General features: G+C 36.3%; 1 protein-coding gene across 2 annotated transcripts in view; it reads right to left on the bottom strand.

Moving 5' to 3' along the window:
* The window catches only part of LOC306810341 (uncharacterized protein), a 217606-nt gene that overhangs the window by 13823 nt on the left and 181038 nt on the right, over positions 1-22745 (bottom strand). Inside the window, exon 1 of one of the 2 annotated variants that reach the window (XR_013776440.1) lies at positions 22656-22710. The exons of the other annotated variant lie outside the window; for it this stretch is intronic. The gene's annotated coding sequence lies outside the window, so the exon portion shown is untranslated. Of the gene's footprint in view, positions 1-22655; positions 22711-22745 lie in introns of those variants that run through there. 2 annotated transcript variants of the gene reach the window in all.

The following is a 22745-nucleotide window of genomic DNA, read 5'->3' as shown; positions in this document are numbered from 1 at the left end:
CTGGCTGGAAGAGACCAGCAACGTGTGCCACCAGGCAGCTTAAAGAATTATTGCACAGACAGAAATAAACATCCCATGTCCAAGCTCATTCGCCTCTAAAAACAGCCCCCAGAACATAACTACTTTTGTAATAAATTAAATTTGCCCCATAATGTTGGCTTGAAGCACTTCAATTGCACATCCTCAAAAGAATATATTCTTGAGTATAATCTTAGGGAAATGTAGGCATCAGAGAATACTCTTCTATCTTTCCTTCATTTTTGATTATTAGGTTACAATGGCATCTTGAAAGGCACAGTTCCCTTTGTGAAATCTATCTGTACAAGGTCTTGCCTTCCCAGGATCCAAAACTGCAGTTTGGGACAGCAACACAAAGAAGCAAATCCTTCTTAATACACCTGATTTCTCCATTTTCTCATTTTCCAAAGAGCAGAAAGCTGTACTACACTTTGAAAACACGTTTCCATGCTAGCAGGAGAATGCCTGAAGGATAACCAGCAATAGGAGGAATGTAACTCTCAATCCTTTATAAAAATGGCCATAATGGGTTAAATCCAAGAGCCTTCTTGCTCAGCATCCTGTCTTCAACACTGCATATAAATAGATGCCAAAGGTCTTCCTTTGAATCAGACAAGCACAGATGAGCCTCCTAACAAAAGACTGTGAGGTAAGGAAAAGGAGCAGGTTTGTATATTATTAAGAGAGACTCCAAGTGGAAAAAATGAAATATCACAGAATTTTGTAGTCACATTTCATCAGGAACTGAAGGGTGGCAGAGGGTACCTGGGACAGGGAGGGGGATAAAATGCTGTTCTCCAAAACTCACTCAAACTTCCCTGTTCCCAGCTCCTGTCTGTTTTCCGTGGATATCATTACAGGGATTTCAAAGCCTCTTTGCAATTCTTTCATAAAGGTCAAATTCCACACTCTGTTCAACATGAGCAGTGGTAACTGCACTGCCTTTGAACATCAGCTCTCTGCTGCAAGGAATCTGTTGTTACCAAAACAGGAGCTGTTTCATACAGTCAGACCTTGGAGTCTGATGAGTGCAGCTACCCAGATGACAAAGAAGCAAAACCCAACAACAGCAACTAACCAGGAGAAATTATATTTAATATTTATTTTGTGGTTATTTTTCTCTCTATCCAGAGATTTCTTGGAATCCATCATGTGAGCTTTGCAAAGAAAAAAAAGTTATAAATAAACTCCTCTCATGACAAGATCACATATTTCAACTACATCTGGAAAGTTCAGAAAGCCACTTTGAAGATGCTGTCTTTAGGTGAGTTTGAAAACAGTTAAAACTATTGTGCCTTTAATGTCATCAAATCCACAACTGACAAGTTTAAAGAGAGATACTCCACCAATAAAATGCACAGAATGCTAAGTAAATATATGTTACATTTCTGAAGCATAGGAGTTCTTCATAAAATCTTGAGCCAGCAACTCAGAGTACTACAGTCTGAGTTTTTATATGCTTTTTTTATTAGACAGAAACATTATACCTCTGGACAGGGTACAGATACCATAAGCATAGTTGCTTGAAAAATTAATTATTAAAATTTTCTGTGGATTTTAGTTAGGTAACTGCAGCTTTCCTGGGCTGAAAACAAAAACCTGTAATCTAGCCAAACGTCTAAGTCCCCAGATTTATGAAGTGGTTCAATGCAATACAGAAGGGGCAGGCTGCTCTCCTAAATCCACCTGCAAGAGAAGTGCCACGTGATCCTTTTTCATAAAAAGTGGCCCTCTTAAGCCTTGATGATATCAGAGTTCTTTAAAAGCAAGTTGAAGCACAGTATTTTTTCAGCCTGCCTTTACACTTGCTTCATTCTTAGAATTCAGCAAATAAATCAACAGGCATTTTCATTATTCAGTGAGGAACATCAGAAAGCATGAGGCAAACAATACATGAGGACAGGTTTATAACTTCTACCTCTCCATAAATTCTTACAGATTTCAGTTGTTTGAAATTTTCTTCTTCACTCCTGTCACTACTTTAGCTAGTGAACTCATAGCAGCAGCTTTTAATTTTAAATATGAGGCACTCACACCTCAATAAATGTGCAACAAATTACATCAGCACACAGTTTCCCTTTATTCACAGGAAAAACTGTTTCTCCAAATGTCTTAGGACTCATACTCTTGTATTCCCAGATTTTTTGGGTAAAGACACACCAAAAATATTCTGTTCATTATGAATATAAATTATTAATATTTTTCTATGATTTTTGGAAAAAGAAAAATAAATTATCTTGCATTCCTTTGAAACCAACATCTATCTGAAGGAAAAAATCTGACCCAAATGAAACAGTATCAAACCACACTCTCCATTCATTCATTTGGTATGATTATTAGTGCTCATGATTGAGGAGTCCTTTCACTCTTAAGTTTCTCCAGGTTGTATTCTGCTCTTAAGTGACAATTTTTTTTTTGTTGTTGTTGTCAATTGTCTAATATGAATATAGGATTTTCTTTGGATTTTTAGGAGTTTCAAATTTGATTCTGTTAGGTATGGGAGTGAAATCCACAGAATCTATGTAACATTTCAGCTTATTACCCAAAGGGTTAAAATCAGCTTGATGGAACAATAACTTTTCTTTCACAGACCAAATTTTCAATTAAAAATAAACCAAGTACAGGCATCTCAAGCAAAGGGATCTCAAGTAAAGGGTTTTTCCATATAAACCAAATCATGTAATTTATTAAGATCACCTGACCCCTCTGCTTCAGGATTACAGTCAGAATTTACCCAAACTGGCATTGAACTGCAAGCTTGCATTACACATTTTCCTATATGAATTTTCTCCACTGATGTAACCTACATACAAACAAAGTGTAGGAGAATATTTTCTCATTTACCATTGCTACTAGAGTACAGCCAAAATGAGCCTAAACCTAAATGTACCAGTCAAATGAGTTTTTATTAGCTGCTCCCATTCTTGCCATCCTGCTATCAGAAACACTTTTATAATGTGGAAAGATTTCAGGAAAAAAAATAAGAAAAAGGGTTTTGATGAGGCCAGCATAGTCTGGAGAACTGTCAAGAGAGGTGAATATTTTAAGCACTTGCACAACAGCCTACAAGTATTTTTTGGGCAATACATCCACAGAAAAAGTGCAGAATTTTTCCATAAAGAGTCCTCTGTAGAACTTAGATGGAAATAAGAATTTCCATTTGTGTAAGAAGGAATTATGTTTTACCATGAAACACTACTTCAAAATAATGGCTAACATGTACAAAACTAACACCAAACATGAGCAGAGACTAATCCTTCACTGGCCCAGAAAGCAACCTGGATCACTTGTAGCTTTAGACCTTATGGGCTTTCATACAATAATGAGGAAGTCAAAGAGTGACATCAGTGGTGAGAATCAATAGGCAGGAGGCACCTCAGAGCATGGCAGCAATTCAAAGTTTCATCTGCCTTGATAGGGACTGAAAGATCACAACAGCAATATCCCAGTGAGAATCCTTCAGCCTGCCCTTCCAGAGAACTGAGGTTTTTATGAGAACTGTAGAAGAGAACAGGAAGTAGTTACAGACTAAGAGGACTATGCAATGACAAAAGAATGATGGAACCTTTTGATAATGAAAAATTATTTAGTAATTTAGAGGAATTTTCAAGTATTAAAATAACATAGGACAAGAAAAACTATCAGAAAGAGGAAAAGAATAGAGTGGTGTATGGATTTGCCTTACAGTTAAGCGTTAACTATTAAAAGACTTCAATTAATTTCCTTGGTTTGGGGTTTTTCTGAGATTCTTTGCTGCAATTGTGATATGGAACAACCTGGCAAAGTATGAGACAGCATAAAAAATCTGGACCTTTTCTTTATGCTGAACAGTCAGTATATGTCAGCATCCTCAAATCATACAAAGTTCAAACCAACTTAGAAAAGAGGATAGAATCATAGCATCAGAGAATAACCTAGGTTGTGAAAAACCTTTAAGATCACCAGGTCCAACTGTTAATGCAGCACTGCCAAGTCCACCACTAAACCATGTCCCTCAGTGCCACATCTTGTAAATACCTCCAGGAACAGTGACTCAACCACTTCCCTGGACAGCATCCAACCTCCTGCCTCTGCCCCTGTGAAATCTTTGGCACCAGGGGTTCCATCAGTGGAATGAATCATGGCCACCCTAATGAGCACCTTTTAATGGATTTCTGCAAATCCTCTCTTTTCCAAATATTTTTAAAAGCACTTGTTGGAGCAACTGCACAATGAACTTTTTCTCCTTGAAATCTATTTTAATCAGTTCTGTACATAATACTAAAAAAAAAAAAAAAAAAAAAAAAGAGGATGCTCATTTTACTTTTTCCTTCCTCTCCTCCCACGTGTTCTACTTGGAGGTACACTGTGTAAAGATCCCTGCTGTGGGTGTGTGACTGTCCATGGTAACACTGGCATGGTTCTTGTACTACCCTGCAGTTAATTTTTTTATAGCATACAAGATTTACTATTAACCTTACCTTTGGACTGAAGAGAGACATGCAGCTCAGAAGATGTAGAGGATGCAGCTGGGCTAATTAAAGGGATAACTCTGTAAACCTTGGCTATGCTAAGTAATAAGTTAAATGTAAGCAAGGAACAAGGACTGTCCAGAGAAATCCCTCAGATCTTTAAACAGTGGAAAAGACAGGGTAGATCTTGCCCCACAAGGGAAGCCAGACAAAAGGGCTCAATTGAGACCTTCACTGATATCTCCCCTCTGGATTTCTGAGAAAGAAGAGTCTCTATGGGATGCTCAGCACCCTGTAATAGGTGGTACTAAAAGCACTTTTATTTCATCTAAATTGCCTTCCCAAATGTAAGCACCTACAAGTTTGGGACCTTCTTGCATGAACTAGCATTTAGTTACTTGTTTAGTGAAAAAAATGTGGTATTTCTGCCTATGTACAATTTGCATCTCCTCACTTTTGCCAATTCTTCACTCATTCTACTTTAAAAAAAGCACAACATATTTATTAAGAAATAGGTTGTTTTCTTTCTCTTGTTGCTTATTTCTTTTCTATCACAGCAGTCAGAATAAGAGATGATGCTGCATTATATGCTATCAGCTGTACTGGATGTAGTTTATTGCACAGACAGGATCATCTTGCCATTGATTCTTGTTTTGTGGTGAAAGGATCCTTTTATTTGGAGAATTTATAAGGGGAGGGGAAAGGCTGATGAAACATTGAGATCACAGGTTTTATTGAGCTGTCCACAATGACTTGATCTCTTTTTCTGGTATTTCTAAATTAATTTAGAACCCAAGAGAGGTCATAAATAGTTCAAATTACTTCTTTCAATGCCTGCTAGTTTTCATACTGTTGATTTTTTTAACATCATGTCATCCACTGCTGTAGGTCTCAGGGCTCCCTTTTGAAGTTCCCCACATAGTGTGTTTCGGATTTGAGCAACCCAGTTAATTGTGACATTTGCAGGTGCTGCCATCTCATTGCCTTTCTTTCCATTATTTTCATGTATTAAATAACAAATATCATAACATGAAGCAGTGGAGCAGCACACTCTAATCCTTCAGTCACAGAGCAGGGCAAATATATATTTTTACTCTAGACTTTGTCATCCAGCCATTTTCACCTCATGATGAGGATTTTCCTCTCCCCCAGTGACTACTTAACTTCCTTAACAGCTGCTCCTGTGGAGAAAATTTTTGAAGTCCAAATATTATGTTGACTGATTAATTTTTCCCCTCTTTTCTAATAATTTGTTTTAAAAAGAAAAGACACAAATAAAAGAGTTAATAGAATAGTGAGAAATTTATATATTTTCAAAAAAAACCCCTGTAACTATGATATTAGCAATTCACTCTAAATAGAGCCTCCCCTAATTCCCAGTCTCTATTTCTTCCTATTGTGCAGAAATATACTTCACTAGATTAATCTGTAACAGTTTTCTGAAAACTTGTCACACTATCATTCAATTCTTCAGAACTGAAGAGTCTTCACTCTTTGATTTTTCAATGGAGAAACTAAAACCTGAACACATATAAATTAGAAATGTTTATATACTTTATCTCATTTTCTAAAAAGTACATTTCTTTAACGCATCACTTTCACAGACTAGACTGAGACCTCTTAATTACATTAAAATCCAAATATAACAAGCAAAATCACTCAAATCAGAACAAAAATTCACACTCCTAGACACTTTTTGATCTTAAACTTTCTGAACTTCTACTTTTATAATCTTGAACTGAGAATTTAACAGTTAAGCCCTTTCCCACTCAAGTGTCAAACACTACCCTCAAGCTGTGGGATTCTTAAAATTTGTACCTGAATATTGCAATTTGAGATTACTTATGGTATTTTTACCACATCCTTTAAAGTGTTAAGAAAACAATGCTCACATAAATACTTTAAACTTCTCATTCCTAAGGTGCAAAACATACCATTCACACCTTGTAGCAAGTGGAAGTAAAATTGATTTAATCCAGTTTTGAACCTCTTTTATCCTGGGCTGCTCTGCATCTCCTCACATAATTCAGTTGTCTCTTTGAGTCTGCCTAGGTGTGAGCAGGGAATGCTCAGCTGCCCTGGAGCTCCAATAGTGATGGCTGGGCTGTGTCCAGCAGTGCCTGGCACACTCAGAGTTTCTGTAACCTCAGGGTTTACTTGGAAAACAGTCTAAAGGACATTTTCTTGCTTCTCTCCACAGCAGAGTTCCTCCCTAGATGGACCTGGAGCTCTCAGGGCTGTGTCTGCCAGGTCTAGAGGTCCCTTCCATAGAAAAAGGGCCAGGGCACAGAGGATACAGAACAGGTGAAGTCAAATGCTGTTGGCAAGGGCATTTCTTCAGGCTCCTTAATGGAAAGTCAATGCTGCAAATTATTTAAATAAAAACATTTGAACTTCCCATCACTATTCACCCTCCTTGTTCATATGCCATGTTCTTCTCCTCTTAGACAAAGAAGATCAACAAAGGTAATTTTAGTTTTATTTGTACAGCTACTTTTACTTGCAGCTTCCACTGAGCTTCAGCACTTGAATTTCAATTGGTGTTGTTTATTTTAAACACCTTCATTACTGCAGTCTTTATATGTGCATATATTATGTAGCTTTTAATATTTATGACAATGAAATAGTCTTATTAAATGTGTGTTATTATTAAATACAAGAGATGCATTAATTTCAAGAAGAACTGTGGGGCAAGCTGTGTAATTACTGCATTATAAAACACAATGTGAAAACATCACACTGATAGAGAAAACACATTCCAACATGATACATAACCTTCAAACTGTGAGATGGTGCTCTTTAGCTCAGGACACAGGCACTGGGCCTTTAATGTACTGCCCAGAAAGGACTTTCATAAATATGTGTTTTGGACAAGTCATCATTTTGGCAAACCAGAAAGCTCAACCCTTGATCCCAGCACTGACAATGGCATCTAGCACAAACTCAGACAAGCTGTTAAATTGTCCTGAGCTCCTGCTTTTCACCGTGGGCATCATGTCACAAAAGAATGTCACACTGCTAGGTACATCCTGTTTTTAGAAGCTGCCTGTGGAAAACTATTAAATAGAGGTATGTGAATGGAGAAAGACACAAGGACATTTTCTTTCAAAGCAAACCTGAATGCTTTCTCAAGTACAAATGCCTTTAAAGACTTCAGTGAGATCATGGAAGAGGAGGGACTTCTGAAAGATTGTGTATTAGCCTGTTTTTCTAACTGTTCCCTAACACTTGATGAATGTAATTGCAATGTCTTATTCATAGATGCATATCACTTAAATGTGCATCATATTTATTATTCTGAAAATTGTGAATTCGTTGAATTTCTCAAAATGCTGTGACTTGTAGTGACTGGTAATAAATAGATCTAATTTTTCCATATGCTGATAGTTGTATTTTTAAGTGGATGCCATTGAAGTGCTGTATATAAAGCTGGCTTACCTTTAGATAATAGATTTTATCTGACAAAATATATAGATTAGCAAAAACGGCAACAGTCCAGACAACTAGTTGGCAAACATTATCTGGTGAACAATTATAAAGATGATTTACATTATGTTTTCCATTTTATATTTATTCCCTTTTCCTTCACGTTCTTCTTTTGAATTACTTTGAACTGGTTATGTGCAGTTTCAAATGAACACTAATATTTACACTTCTTGGACTATGTTATTCTGAAGATGCTAAGACACATAAGTACAAGGACTTTTAGGATTACTGAGTAGAGTTTCATGGCATAATTTTCTTTGTTTAATAGATGATCATTAATGATTCATATCTCTTTTCCCCTTGACTACTCATACTGCTAGCAACAAGGCCCATTTCTCTCAGCATCTTGTTGGGGTTTTTTGGAAATACTTCTGTTTTTTCTATTTAACTTTTATTTAATGTTAATTTGAACAATTAATTTATCCCTGAAAAAACTTGACATTGTCAAGACTTCATTTGTACTTTTTCCTCAATAATTTTTGACTTTTTCCTCAATAATGCTCTTTAGTTAGTCTTCATTTAAATATTTCCATAAAGCACACAACTATTGTCTGTCTGCATGCAACTGTTTCTTGATATCTGGGGGAACTCCTACCTCCAAGTTTACAGAAAAGCTCTTAGGCTAAAGATGGGACAAGAATTCACCATGTTCCCTCAATCATTTATCATTTACCTTTTTCTTATTTAACAATAAATGAAAAAACTTTTATACAAGCAAAGTAATGAACTGGTGAAACTATATTAATGAAAATTTCATCTTAGAACAAACACATTTTTTTATTAAGTAGCTTTAAATTCATAAGAAACATGAAGATTCTAAAATTTATTATAAATTACATGAATTTGCATCCTTGTAACCTCTTGGTTTGATCACTTACCACCATCAAAAAAAAAAAAAAAAAAAAATTAGGTTCTTTAATAAATCTTCAAGACCAAGGTTGTGGAAGATTAACAAAAACCCTCAAACCAAACAAAAAAAACAAACAACACAAAACAACAACAACAACAAAAAACCCCAAACAATAAAAAAAAAAAACCCAAGCAAAACCCCTCACATCTATAAGTTAGGAAATGTTCTCGCTCCCTTACTTTTCACAGAGTTAGAACTCAATGTGCATGCTCTCATTAATTAACACTCCTAAGTATTGGTCAAATATATTTAAAGACATTTGTTTCAATCCACACATTTAAAGTTTAAAGCCGCTTTAAAGCCTCTGAAGTCCTCTGTAGCTCTGAAGCCATACAGTAATTTTTGAACAAGTATTTTCAAATGCTACTGCACTTTACAAAGTTACATTTTCAGTATTTCCAATACCATGCTATGGACTCTACTGATAAAAGTGACTGAGACTGAATTAATTTGAATATTTTAACATCAGCAAGGATTTTATTAATTTCTTTTGATAGTGAGGTTTTCTGGTTTTTAAGGTATTTGAATTTGAATTATTGAGGATCTACTCTCATTCTGAATGAAAAGCCATGAGCGAAAAATTACATAAATGAAAGCAATGTACTTAATACATTTTGAGAATTTGACTTTCTCACTATTTCCTAATTTAATATATGTTAATTGAACTATAAAATTATATTAGCAAACACTTTTCATTATGCAGGAATCTTGTTTTCAAGATCACTAGTTCTCCAATAAATCTTCACTCAAGATTTCCCTCAGAGAGAAATTTATTATCAGGTCTTAAAAATGTAACATCACATATGGGAAGCTGCATTGGAGTTGCATTATATAAAATGAACTGACAGAAAACAACAGTAAATTGAGGCCTAACTGGTATTTTGTAGCTCTATCAAATGGAGAGAAGAGAAACAATTGATGATGATTAGACAAGTCAGTAGAATCCTCTAATACAATCTTAAAAACATTGTAAAATTACTGTAATTCTCTCCAATAAGAATTACTATCTGGTAAATTAGGATTGTCTTTTAGAAGAAAATCTTGTTTGGTTTTTTCCCTCACAAAAGTGCCTATGAATATGATTCACTTCACTTTGTGTTATACTACTTTTTGTTTTAAACAAAAGCTTTGAGGATAGTTTACATGAAGATTAAGGCAAAGAACAAATCACCATTTCATAGTAAAACCATGGCAAAAGCCTGTTTTACTGGTTAGTCATTTCATTTAACAAGCAAATAACCTTGTGATGCAAAACTCAAATTTAAAAATAGCTAATAATATTTCTCATTTCATACCATAAATATTCACATTTCCTCCTTTTATTGCATAGTGAAATTAGTGTTCATATATAGAACAGAGAGGCACAAATTCTCCTCAAAACAAGCTTGAATGCAAATCTTCAAGCTCTTTTTGGATGCTGAATAAGATGATCTCTTTCACAGAAACAGCTCAATAATAGGTTAAGATCATGGTATCTCCCAGTGAAGACCCTGCTGTTTTAATAGATTTCATATTCTGCAGATGTTTCCACAGAACTGAAAATCTGGAAGCAGCTAAATTTACTTCAAGGAGATGGAAACTTATTATGACTTGACCAGTTTAGTCACATTTGAGGAATTAATGAGATATTCCATTAATTTGTGTCATGTGGAACTGCTATTACACTCTGAAAAGGACTAATAGACCATCATTCTGTGTCTGGAAGTGATCAGCATTCAACAAACTTCATTCTCTTATAATTTTATAGGGAAAGAAGTTCTGGACCCTCAACAACTCTTCAGTGCATGGTTTGAATCAGAAATATTACTGCTTCTAGCACCACTGCACATACTGTTCTCATTCACACAAGTGTTTAACATTCTTGATTCTAACTAGGAATTTCCCTAAATTAAGTTTAGTGGTAACAGACTGCAAATTAATTACAGTTCATATAAAAGCTGGGCTTATCTTATTCTTTTTGATTCAGGCTTGTCACTGTGCAGTTAGAATATGGCCATAATATAATCACATTTAGTGCTTGTTGTCTTGGACTGAACTGAACTAACCAGCCTCATTACTATATTGCCCGTGTCAGTATCAGTCAGTTATTTGGGTGCCTTTGCTCTAAATTTTCAGTTTCTCTGTAGATTTATAGTTTTGTGTTTCTAATTCTCAGTAGTGGGGGATAATTTTGAGATGGTTTCAATCTGTCTGAAATGTGTACTACCCTCAGATACTACTTTTCATAGTTACTGCCCTCCAAATTTATATATTATAATGGGTTTTTCTGCTTATAAAATAAATAGGAATTGACCAGGAAACACAAAAACTTATTCCCAGGAGGGAATATTCTGTTTATTTACAAATATGAAGCTTTACCTGTAAATCTTCCCTTCTTCTAATATTTCACAGTTACCAAGAGGGACCAATGTGGATGAAGCACAATGATGTGAAGCTACAAAATCTTCATGTCCTTTCCCCATATTTTTCAAATTCCTTTTTTTCTTACCCTTTTCTGAATTCCTGTGCCTACATGCCCAGAGCCCCTCTGAGTGCCAATGAACAGTGACTGCAGTTTCATTCCTCTCTTATTCCATGTGCAGCTTCAATTTCCTTCCTTCCTTCTCTTACATCCTCTTACACTTCTTATCACATAATAATTCATCCTCCCTGTTCCTGTCCTCCTCACATACAGATACACTGTGTCTCTTGCTGCTTCTTTCATTCATTAGTTCAAGTGCAAAGGTTTGGTTTCAAAAATGGTAACATAAATTATCATTAATTAACTTCTTCCTAGCTCATCTCTGTTTGGAGTATTAATTTCTAAAAGTTACGAATAATAATTTTTAAGTATTAAAAAATAAAGCTTGTCTTTATAAAATTAATAATAGATTTTAAAATCATATATTTTATTTTTTATGCTTTGAAATCTTTACTTAGAAAAATACCTGCAGCATGAAAGTAAGTAGGAGATTGTTGCAGCTTTTACAGAATTTGGTAAATTTCTTACTAATGAATAAAATAATATATTTCAAGAAGTTATAAATTACTTATTTTCAGTGAAAATTTTGCAATTATAATCTCCAAGATATCCCCTTTAAAAGCCCATTAAGCAAAATTCTAAAAATGAATTTTTAGAATGAATATAAGTATATAAGAATGTTCTATATAAATAGAATGAATATAAATATATAAAAATAATTTTAAATGAATATTTAATTTACCTTTGAATAGATATTGAGTGTGAGAATTTGGGGGAAAATTATTCACAAGAGTCCAAAGAAAGGTTTTAAATAATGGCGTTTCCAATCTGCTATTTAAAAAGTTAAGTTTAACTAAGAATATTCTTTCTTAAAATATTTTCACACGGCACCTGAGTGACTTGTTATTGAATCATTTGAGTTCAAGTTCCATCAAGAAATTCCTTACCAAGCTGTTTTTGCAGACTTCCATTAAATCTCCGATGAAGCTCCTGAGTGCAAGTCCAAGTAAATTAAAGGCCCAATCAATAAAAATTGAAATCAGCCTTGCAAATCATGTTGCCTGCTAAGAACTGTCATTAAATTAGAGTCAAATCAAATTACACAATAGCAAACAACAGCTTCTCCTCACGTATGAGAAGGATCCTTAGCTCGAGCCTCCCCTTGCCTGGAGATGAGCACAGCCTGACATCTCTGCAGACTCCCAGGGTGAGGAGGGTTCCTTGGTGAGGATTCCCACGTCCTTGGCTCCTGGTTTAGGGAGCTGTGTGAGCCCAGCTCCGTGGCCTTGAGTCGCAGCCCTTATCCGCTTTGGTATTTCCAGCAGCTCACAGGATAATAAACAGTGCATTCATCAGGCACGCTGCTGTTTGCTTCCACAGACCAACACTTGCACTTCTTCAGCCAAAAACCCGAAACTGACTCAATGATACACTCAAATCCGTCCTTTTGGGCACGACAGTGTGTGTCCCTGTCCTTGGCAGGGTGGTGACTGCAGCCCCTTCCAGGGACAGCCACCCCTGCCCCAACAGCGGTGCCCTTGGCAGGACGGTGCCTGCTGGTGCTAGGATGGAGGCAGGAGTGCCTGGCAGAATTCCCTAACAGCATTGCCCTAAAAACAGGAGGCTGGGGACAGCACTGTCTCCCACGGCAGACAATTCCTCCCACAGTGCAGGGCAAGGGGAGGAAAGGAGTCCTGTGTCCCCTTTTTGATGCCCAGCTGGCAGTGACATCGATAGGAGTATCAGGTGTGCAGGCTGTGCCTGTTTTCTCTGGCTGCATTGTTTATATTGCCTTTCTTTACAACAGCCAGAGGAGAGAAATTAAAGTGCTATTATCTCATAAAAGCTGCTAAGAATGTATTGGCACTCCATGCTTAAGTGTTTCACATGCAGAAGCACAACCTAGAGGCAGATCCAACCACTTAATATATTTAACATCCTGTCATTGGGTCAAAGAGCTGTAAAAATGGCCTTGCACCTGAGGTTTCTCTTTTAAAACTTGCCCAGATGTTGTAAATCAACAGGATGCTGACTCCTAAATGCCCAAGATATTTTGGGAAAAAAAGCAGGATAGCTTCAAAATATTGCACTAAGTACGAGTTAGGTTCTTAGACTCATCACTAAAATTTACATTTTGGTCATTCTGTTACAGTTATAATTCAAAACCAAAATAATGATAAAAATACATCTAAATTCTTCCTGTATCAGAAGATAAACATTTAAGAGCAATAGACTTTGCCATATTTAATAATAATCACTTGCAAAAATATTTTAGCACCACAGGAATCACGTACTTCAAAAGTCACATCCTGAGTAAATGCTGCCTAAAGACAAAAATACTTTCTCAAGCAAGAACCTCCCTAGCCAAATTGCCAGCTGTGGTACCTCAGATGGACTCAAGCCTGCAGTCTCGTCTCAAAGTGTGTGTGGGCTGTAAACAGCAGAGGCTGGGAATTTTCAGACACTGCCTTCCTGTCCAGGCAGTGATGAGGCACAAGTGCAACACATGATTTAGGTGGTCTGAGCTTAGTACTTTACCATACTCAACATGGAAATATATATTTGGGGAGCAGAGCTGAAGAAATTAGAAGTGAATACAGTAGTATACATACTGTTGGAAAAATCTACCCTAAGGATCAAAAGTTAACATTTGGACAAAAGAACATTACTTAGCATAGAGCTGAGTACATTGGTCCACTGCTCCCTGTCCCCCAGCTCACAAAGATTCCTCTCACAGGGACATCAGCCTCAGCAGCAGCTCTCAAACAACTTAGCTCAACATAATATCAGTCCTACTTTATTAAAAACTCTACCCCTAAAAAAATATCCTTCCAATAAAAAGCTCAGCTGACACAGACAAATCTCTGGGTTCAAGGAACTTATGGAATAAATCCCTTTCAGTTGTGCAAATTAAATGCACTTCACCTTTTTGAAAAGGTGGAGATGGAAATATTCTCTGAAAGTCCAAGATTTTCTGGACAAGCTTCAATGATCCTCAATGATCCTCAGCCAAGGACACTTGAGTACCAGTGGCACTTTCAAGCCATACCTCCATCTCTCCTGATTACAGGCTACCATGGAATCTAATTCCTGGTCCAGACAGAGCATCTTTCTTGTGTAACTTTCCAGGAAACCAGCCATTTACATGGATTTAGCATGCTCCAAATGCTATCCATAGTCTAAAGCAAAGTTCTTTCAAACAACAGTGAAGTTATGGTCAAGTTCCCATCTGATGGTTTCTTCCTAACATGGGAAATGAACAAATTTGTCTCAGCACACTAATTGCTATGGCTGAGATGGAGAATTTTGGGATTCTCTTCTTCTGCTCATTTCAGTGTAGTGCCTATCAAAAATCCCCAACAGCAAATATACATGAAGATACGTGTGACTGACAGTCATCTTTTCTTAGACATGCAAATCTGCTTTGATACTGCACTGACCACGAGGTTGGGTTTTTGTCAGGGAAAAGTGAGCCTTACACTACTGTTATTGTCCAGGGGCTTTGGAAAAATGGGAGTCACACAGAGTGGAGCAAATTCCACTCCACGGTCTCAAGGCAGACCCACAAAAGTGATAGTAATAAACAGCTTTATTCTCATTCCCAAGCTGAGGAGTCATGACAGAAAAGACTCATGGGGAATATATTTTAAGTAAACTTTGGTTTCTGCTAACCTTATAAACATGACAGCAATCCCATTCTTCTCTCTAGCCATCATGGCATTCCCAATCCATCCCTGTTGCCAGTATATCTGCAATGTTCTACATCCATTGCCAGGATTATCATGCTGTCAGTAAATGAAAAATCAAAAAAGGACCAGTGGAAAAATGTGTGGAGACCAAAAGTAAAGGGAAGGGATTTGCATTTGGCAGATAAACCACAGATTAACCCAGATAAATCTCTCTCAACCATGGACATAAAGTTTAATTGAGGTGGCTCAAAATATTCAGATAAAGACAGAACAAGCATAATATATGTATGTTAACCACATGCAAGAAAATAAAAGTGTGCACCACTCCCTTTTCTCCCAACCATGAAAGCAAAGCAGTACACAAGGCTGTTCTGACTCTTAGAAAAATGATTAATTTCTATTCTGTATCTGTGACCTTTCAATGAGGCTCTTGGTGCAATGGTTGGTGCATATCAGTGTCAGTCTTATTCAAGCCAGACAACTACCTTATCCAGAAAACACTCAAGTACAGGTGTTTATGGGGGAGATCTTTCCATTCAAAAAGAGGTGCAACAAAGCCCACACACAAAGCAAAGGGATCCATGCCTATTTTGCTGTAAGATCAAATACCATGCCAGTCATATTTGTAAAAGAAGGGATAAAAAGAAATGAATTCCTGAACATGAGGATGTCATTCTAGAAAACAAACAAACAAAAAAAGAGGTCTGATCTTTGAGTTTTTACTTAGATTTTGAAAGTATTCTGGAAAAGGCTTCATCAATGTGAGTCTTGCTCTTACTGTTTCTAGAAGTGGCATGGAAGAAGACATGAAGGAAAAAAAAAACTAAATTAGCCCGAATTTTTCCTATACATGATACATTTTACAATGAATTACAACTGAAATATCCAGTAGCCTTATGAAAACTAAACTTTACCAAAAAGATCAGTCTGATATAAATATTTTTACTATCTGAAGGCTAAAGCTGAAACAATTTCATTCTTCTGTACTGTGTAATACAAAAGCATTAGCTTTTCAAACTTGTATTTAACTGTGCTATAAAAACAATACCCACATTTAAACAGGGCCTGCCATATGTATTGAATGTTTGTTTTATTAAAAAATATAAGAAGCTGCTCTCAATAGATAAATGAATGTCATGAAAAACTACATCCAAAAGATCTGAAAAATTTTAAGTGCACTTCTATTCCAACTTTATCAATTAAGCACCCTATCACAGGTCTCTTGCTGAAGAGTTTCAATAAGCAAAATTTGGAGATTCTTAGAGGCTGTTTGTCATATTTAAGGGACAGATTTGTGAGGAAAACTTTTTCTGGGATTGCTTTTAAATATTTTAACATATTCTTTGCTTAAAAATATCTAAAGAACTTCAACTGTTGTGAGGACAAGGAAGTTAAACAAAGGATGAGACCAAGTGAAACTCAGCATTTTCTTTTGCTGAGTTGAATAACAAAACCAGAAATTTGCTCAAATATTTTTGACTACTCTGTGCTATTTCAACAGCACAAAACTAGTAATAACTTGCTTTACCTCTTCTGACAAACTGGATTAACAGCAGCTTTGGTACAGGGAAAGGTCTCTAAAATGGATGTGCCCAAAACATCCAAGCTCTGTCAGTGCTTCCAGATCATGGTTGTTAACTCAGAAATGTCCCTCTAACTCTGTTTTCTTTGGATGTGCCTCTGGACAAAGGCACTGTGGACTGCAGAAGGAAATACAAATTCTCCCCAGCTCTCTGAAGTGACTTAGCTCTTAAGACAGGCAGGGTCTGGCATTGCAGTTGGGTTTTGCTGTGCTGTAATTTCTTTGTTGGGAATCAAGGCTCACCATGGATCAGTTTTAATCTTTTCCAAAGAAATTGTGGCAAGCAAAAGGGTGCTGGGTGGGTCAGTGCCTCTGCAGCTTTTCTGTATGACCAAACTTGTGAAAACCTGAGGACATGTCTCCCAAAGGAACAACAGGGAGTTGCAGATCCATTAGATCTCCAGATCTTCTCCTGAATATCTTCCCTTAATATCTTAAAAATCTTAAAGATTTTTTCCAAATGCAAGAAGCAAAGTACTGGCACAAGAAAGACAATGTTCTGTCTTACTCACTGGAACAAACAGTCTCAGATAGGGTCTGGGTTGGAACCATCTCTGTTTAGCCACGTCACAAAGTTCCTACATCAGTGTAATGCTAGCCTAGGATGCACACTTATATTCCAACCACACTGCAAAGGTAAAGTATGTCAGACTTCACTTAAAACAGACAATATCTTTTATGACTTTAAAATGAAATCACAGAAGACCATCCAGCTGTTCTTAATAGAGCCTTTTTCCCCTTTGTTTTTCATTCTCTACCTTAATCCGCTTCAAAATTACCTCACAGTCTCATTCATTTTTGCTCGTAACTTGATAACTCTTGCCAAAACAATGTATTGCACATTACAGGGTAAAAAAAACTAAATTAAAGAACAGAGAAAGTAATAGAGAAAATGTATATTCATTAAAGCTGGTGATGCTGCAACGAAAATTTGCATAGCAACCTGCAACTAGGCCTGATAGAATTACAAATTTATCATGCCTTAGAAGGACAGATGAAACATTCCCACATTTTCTGCATCAGTCATTTCTATTCAGTTCAGCTTAGTATAAACAATTCCCCTTATTTTGAAACTAATTGAAGAATTAATATAAAAGGATTGAACACCTGTTGCTCCGTTGGCAGAAACCAGCAATCACAATGTTTCTTTCCAATGAACTTAAACTATGAAAGAAAAAAATAATTAAAATAACAAAAGAAAATGTACTGGTGACCAGAGTCTTTTTGAATCCACAGAAAATATTGCAGTTTTTACTCAGATTGTGAGTGATCCCTGTTAGGCTTCAGTGGTTAATGGAGATCTCCCCTCTATCCTCCCATTTAACCACTGCTCCCTTAAGCATTTTCCATCTGCTTGGAACAATTCTGATTCACTCAACCTCATCTCTTCTCTGTCCCATATACTTAAAGACAGACTTAAAACTCAGTCTGGATCCACCTGTCATGCAGATCCTCTTTATCAATTTCCTATCACACACATTAATCACTGAAAATAAGTGCTGTTAAAAAGATAAACTAAATCCATTTTCACCTCCTCCTGTTATTCCATATCTAGAAAAGGGTTGAGGTAAACCTTAAGCTGACAAACTGTGAGCAAATGATTTTTCTAATAGACAGACATGGAAACAAAACACAACCAAAATACGATCAACTTTCAAATCCACTTCAAATAAACATTCTTAACTGTCTTTGCTGATACAAACAACTAAATATTGAAAATATCCAACAACTTGTTATGTTCACCTCCAATAAAAGTCAAGTCAGAAATTCAGGGCTTCAAAATACACTTTAAAAAGAACTGTTTGCTGGTAACATGGGAGCTCCAGAAACAGAGCCCTCACCTTTATGAGGAACAGTCACATTTCACCCTCTCCTCATCCCACAGGAGTCTGATCTGCTCCTGACAGCAACACCACAGGGGTGTTGCTCTGCTCTTTGCCTTTACAGAAAAAAACTTCAATCACTTTCCAGCAAAATTATCACTATTGCTGTCTTTAATGACATATTATTCTTGAAAATAATACTCTTTTTTCACTTTTTATGGAAAAGTATGTGGAAAAAGACGATCACTTTTTCCCAACTATTTTGGAATGAGCATCACTGTCTGGTCCAGATGCTCTGACTTTGGCAATATTTTCTATCCATCTCACTGGGGAGGTCTTATCTTTGAGGTCAGTTCCACTCACTTAAAAAATATTGGGGAATATACAGGCACAGCTCTTTTCTCTCTTGCTCCATAGCTGTTTCTAGAAGTGGAAACACTCACTCTTTTTGACTGTCTTTGTTAGGATACCTGCTCATGGGATAATCATAATAAGGGACATTTTTTCTTTTTTTCCCAGACAGGATGAGGAAGACTGCAAACCAGAATGAAATGGGGTCACACAAATTGGGGCAGAAACCTACACAAGCCAAATTTTGTCTCCAGAGTCAGATTGTTAGATTGGAATCTTACATATATATATATACATACATATATATATATATATATGTGTGTGTGTGTGTGTGTATATATATATATATGTGTGTATATATATATCTGTGTGTGTGGGTGTATATACATATATATATTAAGACATCCATCCCACATGGGTGGAGGCACCCAGTCCTGGGACCTGACACTGGAGGCAGTTTCCAGTGTTTTGGAAACCATTTGCACAGGGAATGTGATTTCTCCAAGTCCTGCTGAGCTAGAAAGATGAATCAAGGGCCAAAACAGACAAGGGCATTTTGGATCGGGTCTGACCCTGGCCTGATGTGCTGTGTAAGGACACAGGTGCTGAGACCCCAGAGTGGTGCTAGGCTGGGTCAGTGAGTCACAGTAAGGTGGGAACACAGATGGACCTGCAGGTGACTTAGATCTGTCCTCATAACACTGAGTTCTTCAAGCACAAAGAAATAATATCATAAATACAGGGAAGATCAGGATCAACTTGTGACATTGCCACTGCTATCCAAGCAGCAGCATGCAATGTTTTCTGGAAAGTATTCTAAGGATAAAAGGAAATGTACTTTGCCTTTATACAAAAAGTAGACCTATATAATGCCAGCAACAAAAATAAAATGTATAGGACAAGCTATCCCCTGAAGAAAGAAAAAAGCATTAAATACTTAGTATTTCCCTGAGTTTATAAACCAAAATAACTTTTAAAGCTTTCATGTTAATGGAATTAAAATAATAATCATAATTCTTTCCTTAAGTGTCTGCAGTACATAGTCACAGTCCATTAAGGCAATGTGTCAGCATTGTTCATAACAGGATTTAAATGAAATAATCAAGTCATCAGGACTATTTCAACATCAATAAAGCCTCAGAGTGATCATTATGTACAGCCATGAAACAATACCTTTTTGCATACTTTCCCTGATCAGATTAAAGTGGTGATGAATTCCTCGATGGCTCAAGTGTGCTCCAAGGAAAGCTAGAAGGTTGTACAGTTAACTCCCAGGGTGTAACTCTAAACCATACAACCTACTACCTCAACCCGGATGCACACAGCTTCCGACGGTGACCATAAAGTCTTCTTCATTTCTTCAGCCTTTCTTTGAAATCTGACAGCAGCCACTGACCTATGTATTTCCCATGGGGGGGAGGCTTTCAACTGCAGTTATTCCCCACTTTTCAGACAATAAGGCATATTCTTAGACTGATTTTTCTACTGCAGAGGTAGAGCTTCTGTTCTATCCTGTTTACATATGTATAAAGATATATACGTGTGTTGTGTGCGTATATATATACATACATATTTGATAGAGATGATACAAGCCCAGAACATTTCTGGAAAGAAATGAGTATTTGGTCTTATTTTGCAATAAATAAATAGCTTCTTTCTTTTTGAGTGCAATGCCACAGAATGGCATATTTAATAAGGCCAGGAAATTTTATATCCTTCACTCCCTCATTGGAAACCCTATGATTCCGTCACACCTCCTTCTAAATTTTAATAAGATATTAAGCCAAAGATGCTTAAAGCAACCTATAAAAGAACAAATCCCTTAATCAAGTTGGAAGGCAATGGACAAGAGAAGAATTCCAAAATCAGTACATGGCTTTGTACACTCATTTGGGCTTGTCGTCAAGCACCACTGCAGTGGGTGCTGCATGAAGTTTTGCCAGATCACCACACTGACACAGACCCATAGAAGCGAGCTTGTGCAGTGCGTTTCAACACAAGATCGGATCTACGGGTTTATGCCAATTGGCATGGCTGGTTTGGGTTTTCCTCTCACAGGGAGTGCAGAAGACTTCAAACAAACAAACATACGATGCGATGTGAGAACGAGTACTCAAGAGTGAAAATGTTACCAATTATTGCAAAGAGGGCTCCTCCAAGCTTAACTGCATAAATGGTGGAGGTAACAAACAAGCCAAAGATTTGTGACTAGTTTCCATTGAAAATGAAAGAATTATTTTTCTTTTTTTTAACAGATTAACAGCAAGAGATTGTTTTGTCTTCAGCAGGAACTAATGTCATTTTGTGTGCTCTTTGCCTTTCTGATGAACTCTTAATTCCCAGCTTGCTTGACTATGGTGTGCATGACTGGAATCAATAACTGGACATGACATAGAAGTGAACAGTACGTGTTTTCCTTTGTGTCTGAGCTCATATAATGTACTACAACTCAAAATAAAATTCACCCCACCAAATCTGAGATGTAACAAGTGGAATGCTGCTCCCATACAACATTGTGAAAACTGCGTAGCCACTTCTTCACGTTACACAGCAACTAAAGTACTGTTTCACAATAACTTGATTAAAGAACAGCCACTAATCAAAGTTAGTTTGTGTATTTTATTCACCAACCCTCCCATCAATGTAATTCCCTAGAAATAAGAATGCTAGTGGAAATGCAATCTTGCAAAACTTCAAGGTTAACGCCTACAACAAATCCATCCTTCTTATGACCGGCAAGCAATCCAATAAAAATTATCCCACACTGAATGTAGGGTACCCTAAACAACAAACTGAAAACAGCTCCTTTGGGTCAAAACCCAGTCATTCAGGAAGGTGACACACAGACACAGTTTTATAACTTTTGTACTCTAACCAAGAGCATTGATAAACACTGCACCTTTAAGCACAACACCTGCCACATCAGAATAACTTGCAACAATATAAATGTGAAGGAATTTGTAAAATACAGTCATGAGATGCAGGTATAATTTTAAAACCAGGTCCCATATAAAGGTGTCCTTTGATTTTGGTGAGCAGGTAACTGAAATCTGTATCTGAATAAAATTTTAATGTCTTCCTTCCACTATAGTCCTAATTCTGCCATTGTATTTCCTTCTCTATTCTTTTTTAGTGGACTAAATATTGCATGTTTATACCCTCTTGCATATTAAAATAACTAATTTATTTTCTAGAAAAGTCTCTTTTAAATCTGCTTTCATTTTCTATACAACACTTCAGCATTCAGAAGGTAACTGCTTTCTGCTGACACTGAAGAGAATATGTAGAGACAAGCCCTCAAACTAGAATAGTTATCCTAGTATCAGAAATAAGTATGCAGACTGCATATACAACTTACTGAATGATTGTAATAAGTGCTGTAAAATTTCTTATCCAATTTTCTTGTGTTACAGAAGATACATTCCACATTTGAAACATAATTGTTCACTGCATTATAGTTACATAGTAAAAAGTAGATATATGTACTACAAATATATTATTAATATGCATAAATTAGTAAATGTATATCTTATATATATTATCTAATATATTTGCTAGGCATAACCAATGAACAAATCATGTTTTGATTTTTCAGTTAATTCTTAAGCTTCATGTAAACATACAGTATAAAGCTACATCTTTGTGCAGTTACAGCTACACAAACTGCAACATTTCCAACAGCAAATAATGAGAGCAAAAGTTTAATACACATCTCCGAAATGATATCCATAGGCTGTCTTAAGCGAATTTTTTTAAAGTTAAACTGCTTCAGGTTCTTGCAAACAGCTTTATTGTATAATCAAAACAAAAAAAAAAAAAAAAAAAAAACAAAAAACCAAAAACCAACCAACAAAGAAAAGAGGTATTTAAGATCACTGTGTTACCTTCGCTGAAATCTGGTGTAATTAACTTCTTCACTTTCCTTTTTCATTTTTCTTTCACTAAAATAAAAGTAAAAAAAAAAAACACAAAAA

Source organism: Erithacus rubecula, assembly GCF_903797595.1.
Source record: "Erithacus rubecula genome assembly, chromosome: 1".
NCBI lineage: Eukaryota > Metazoa > Chordata > Aves > Passeriformes > Muscicapidae > Erithacus > Erithacus rubecula.
The sequence above is the reverse complement of the archived record's forward strand: the minus strand, read 5'-3'. Positions and strand labels throughout refer to the sequence as shown.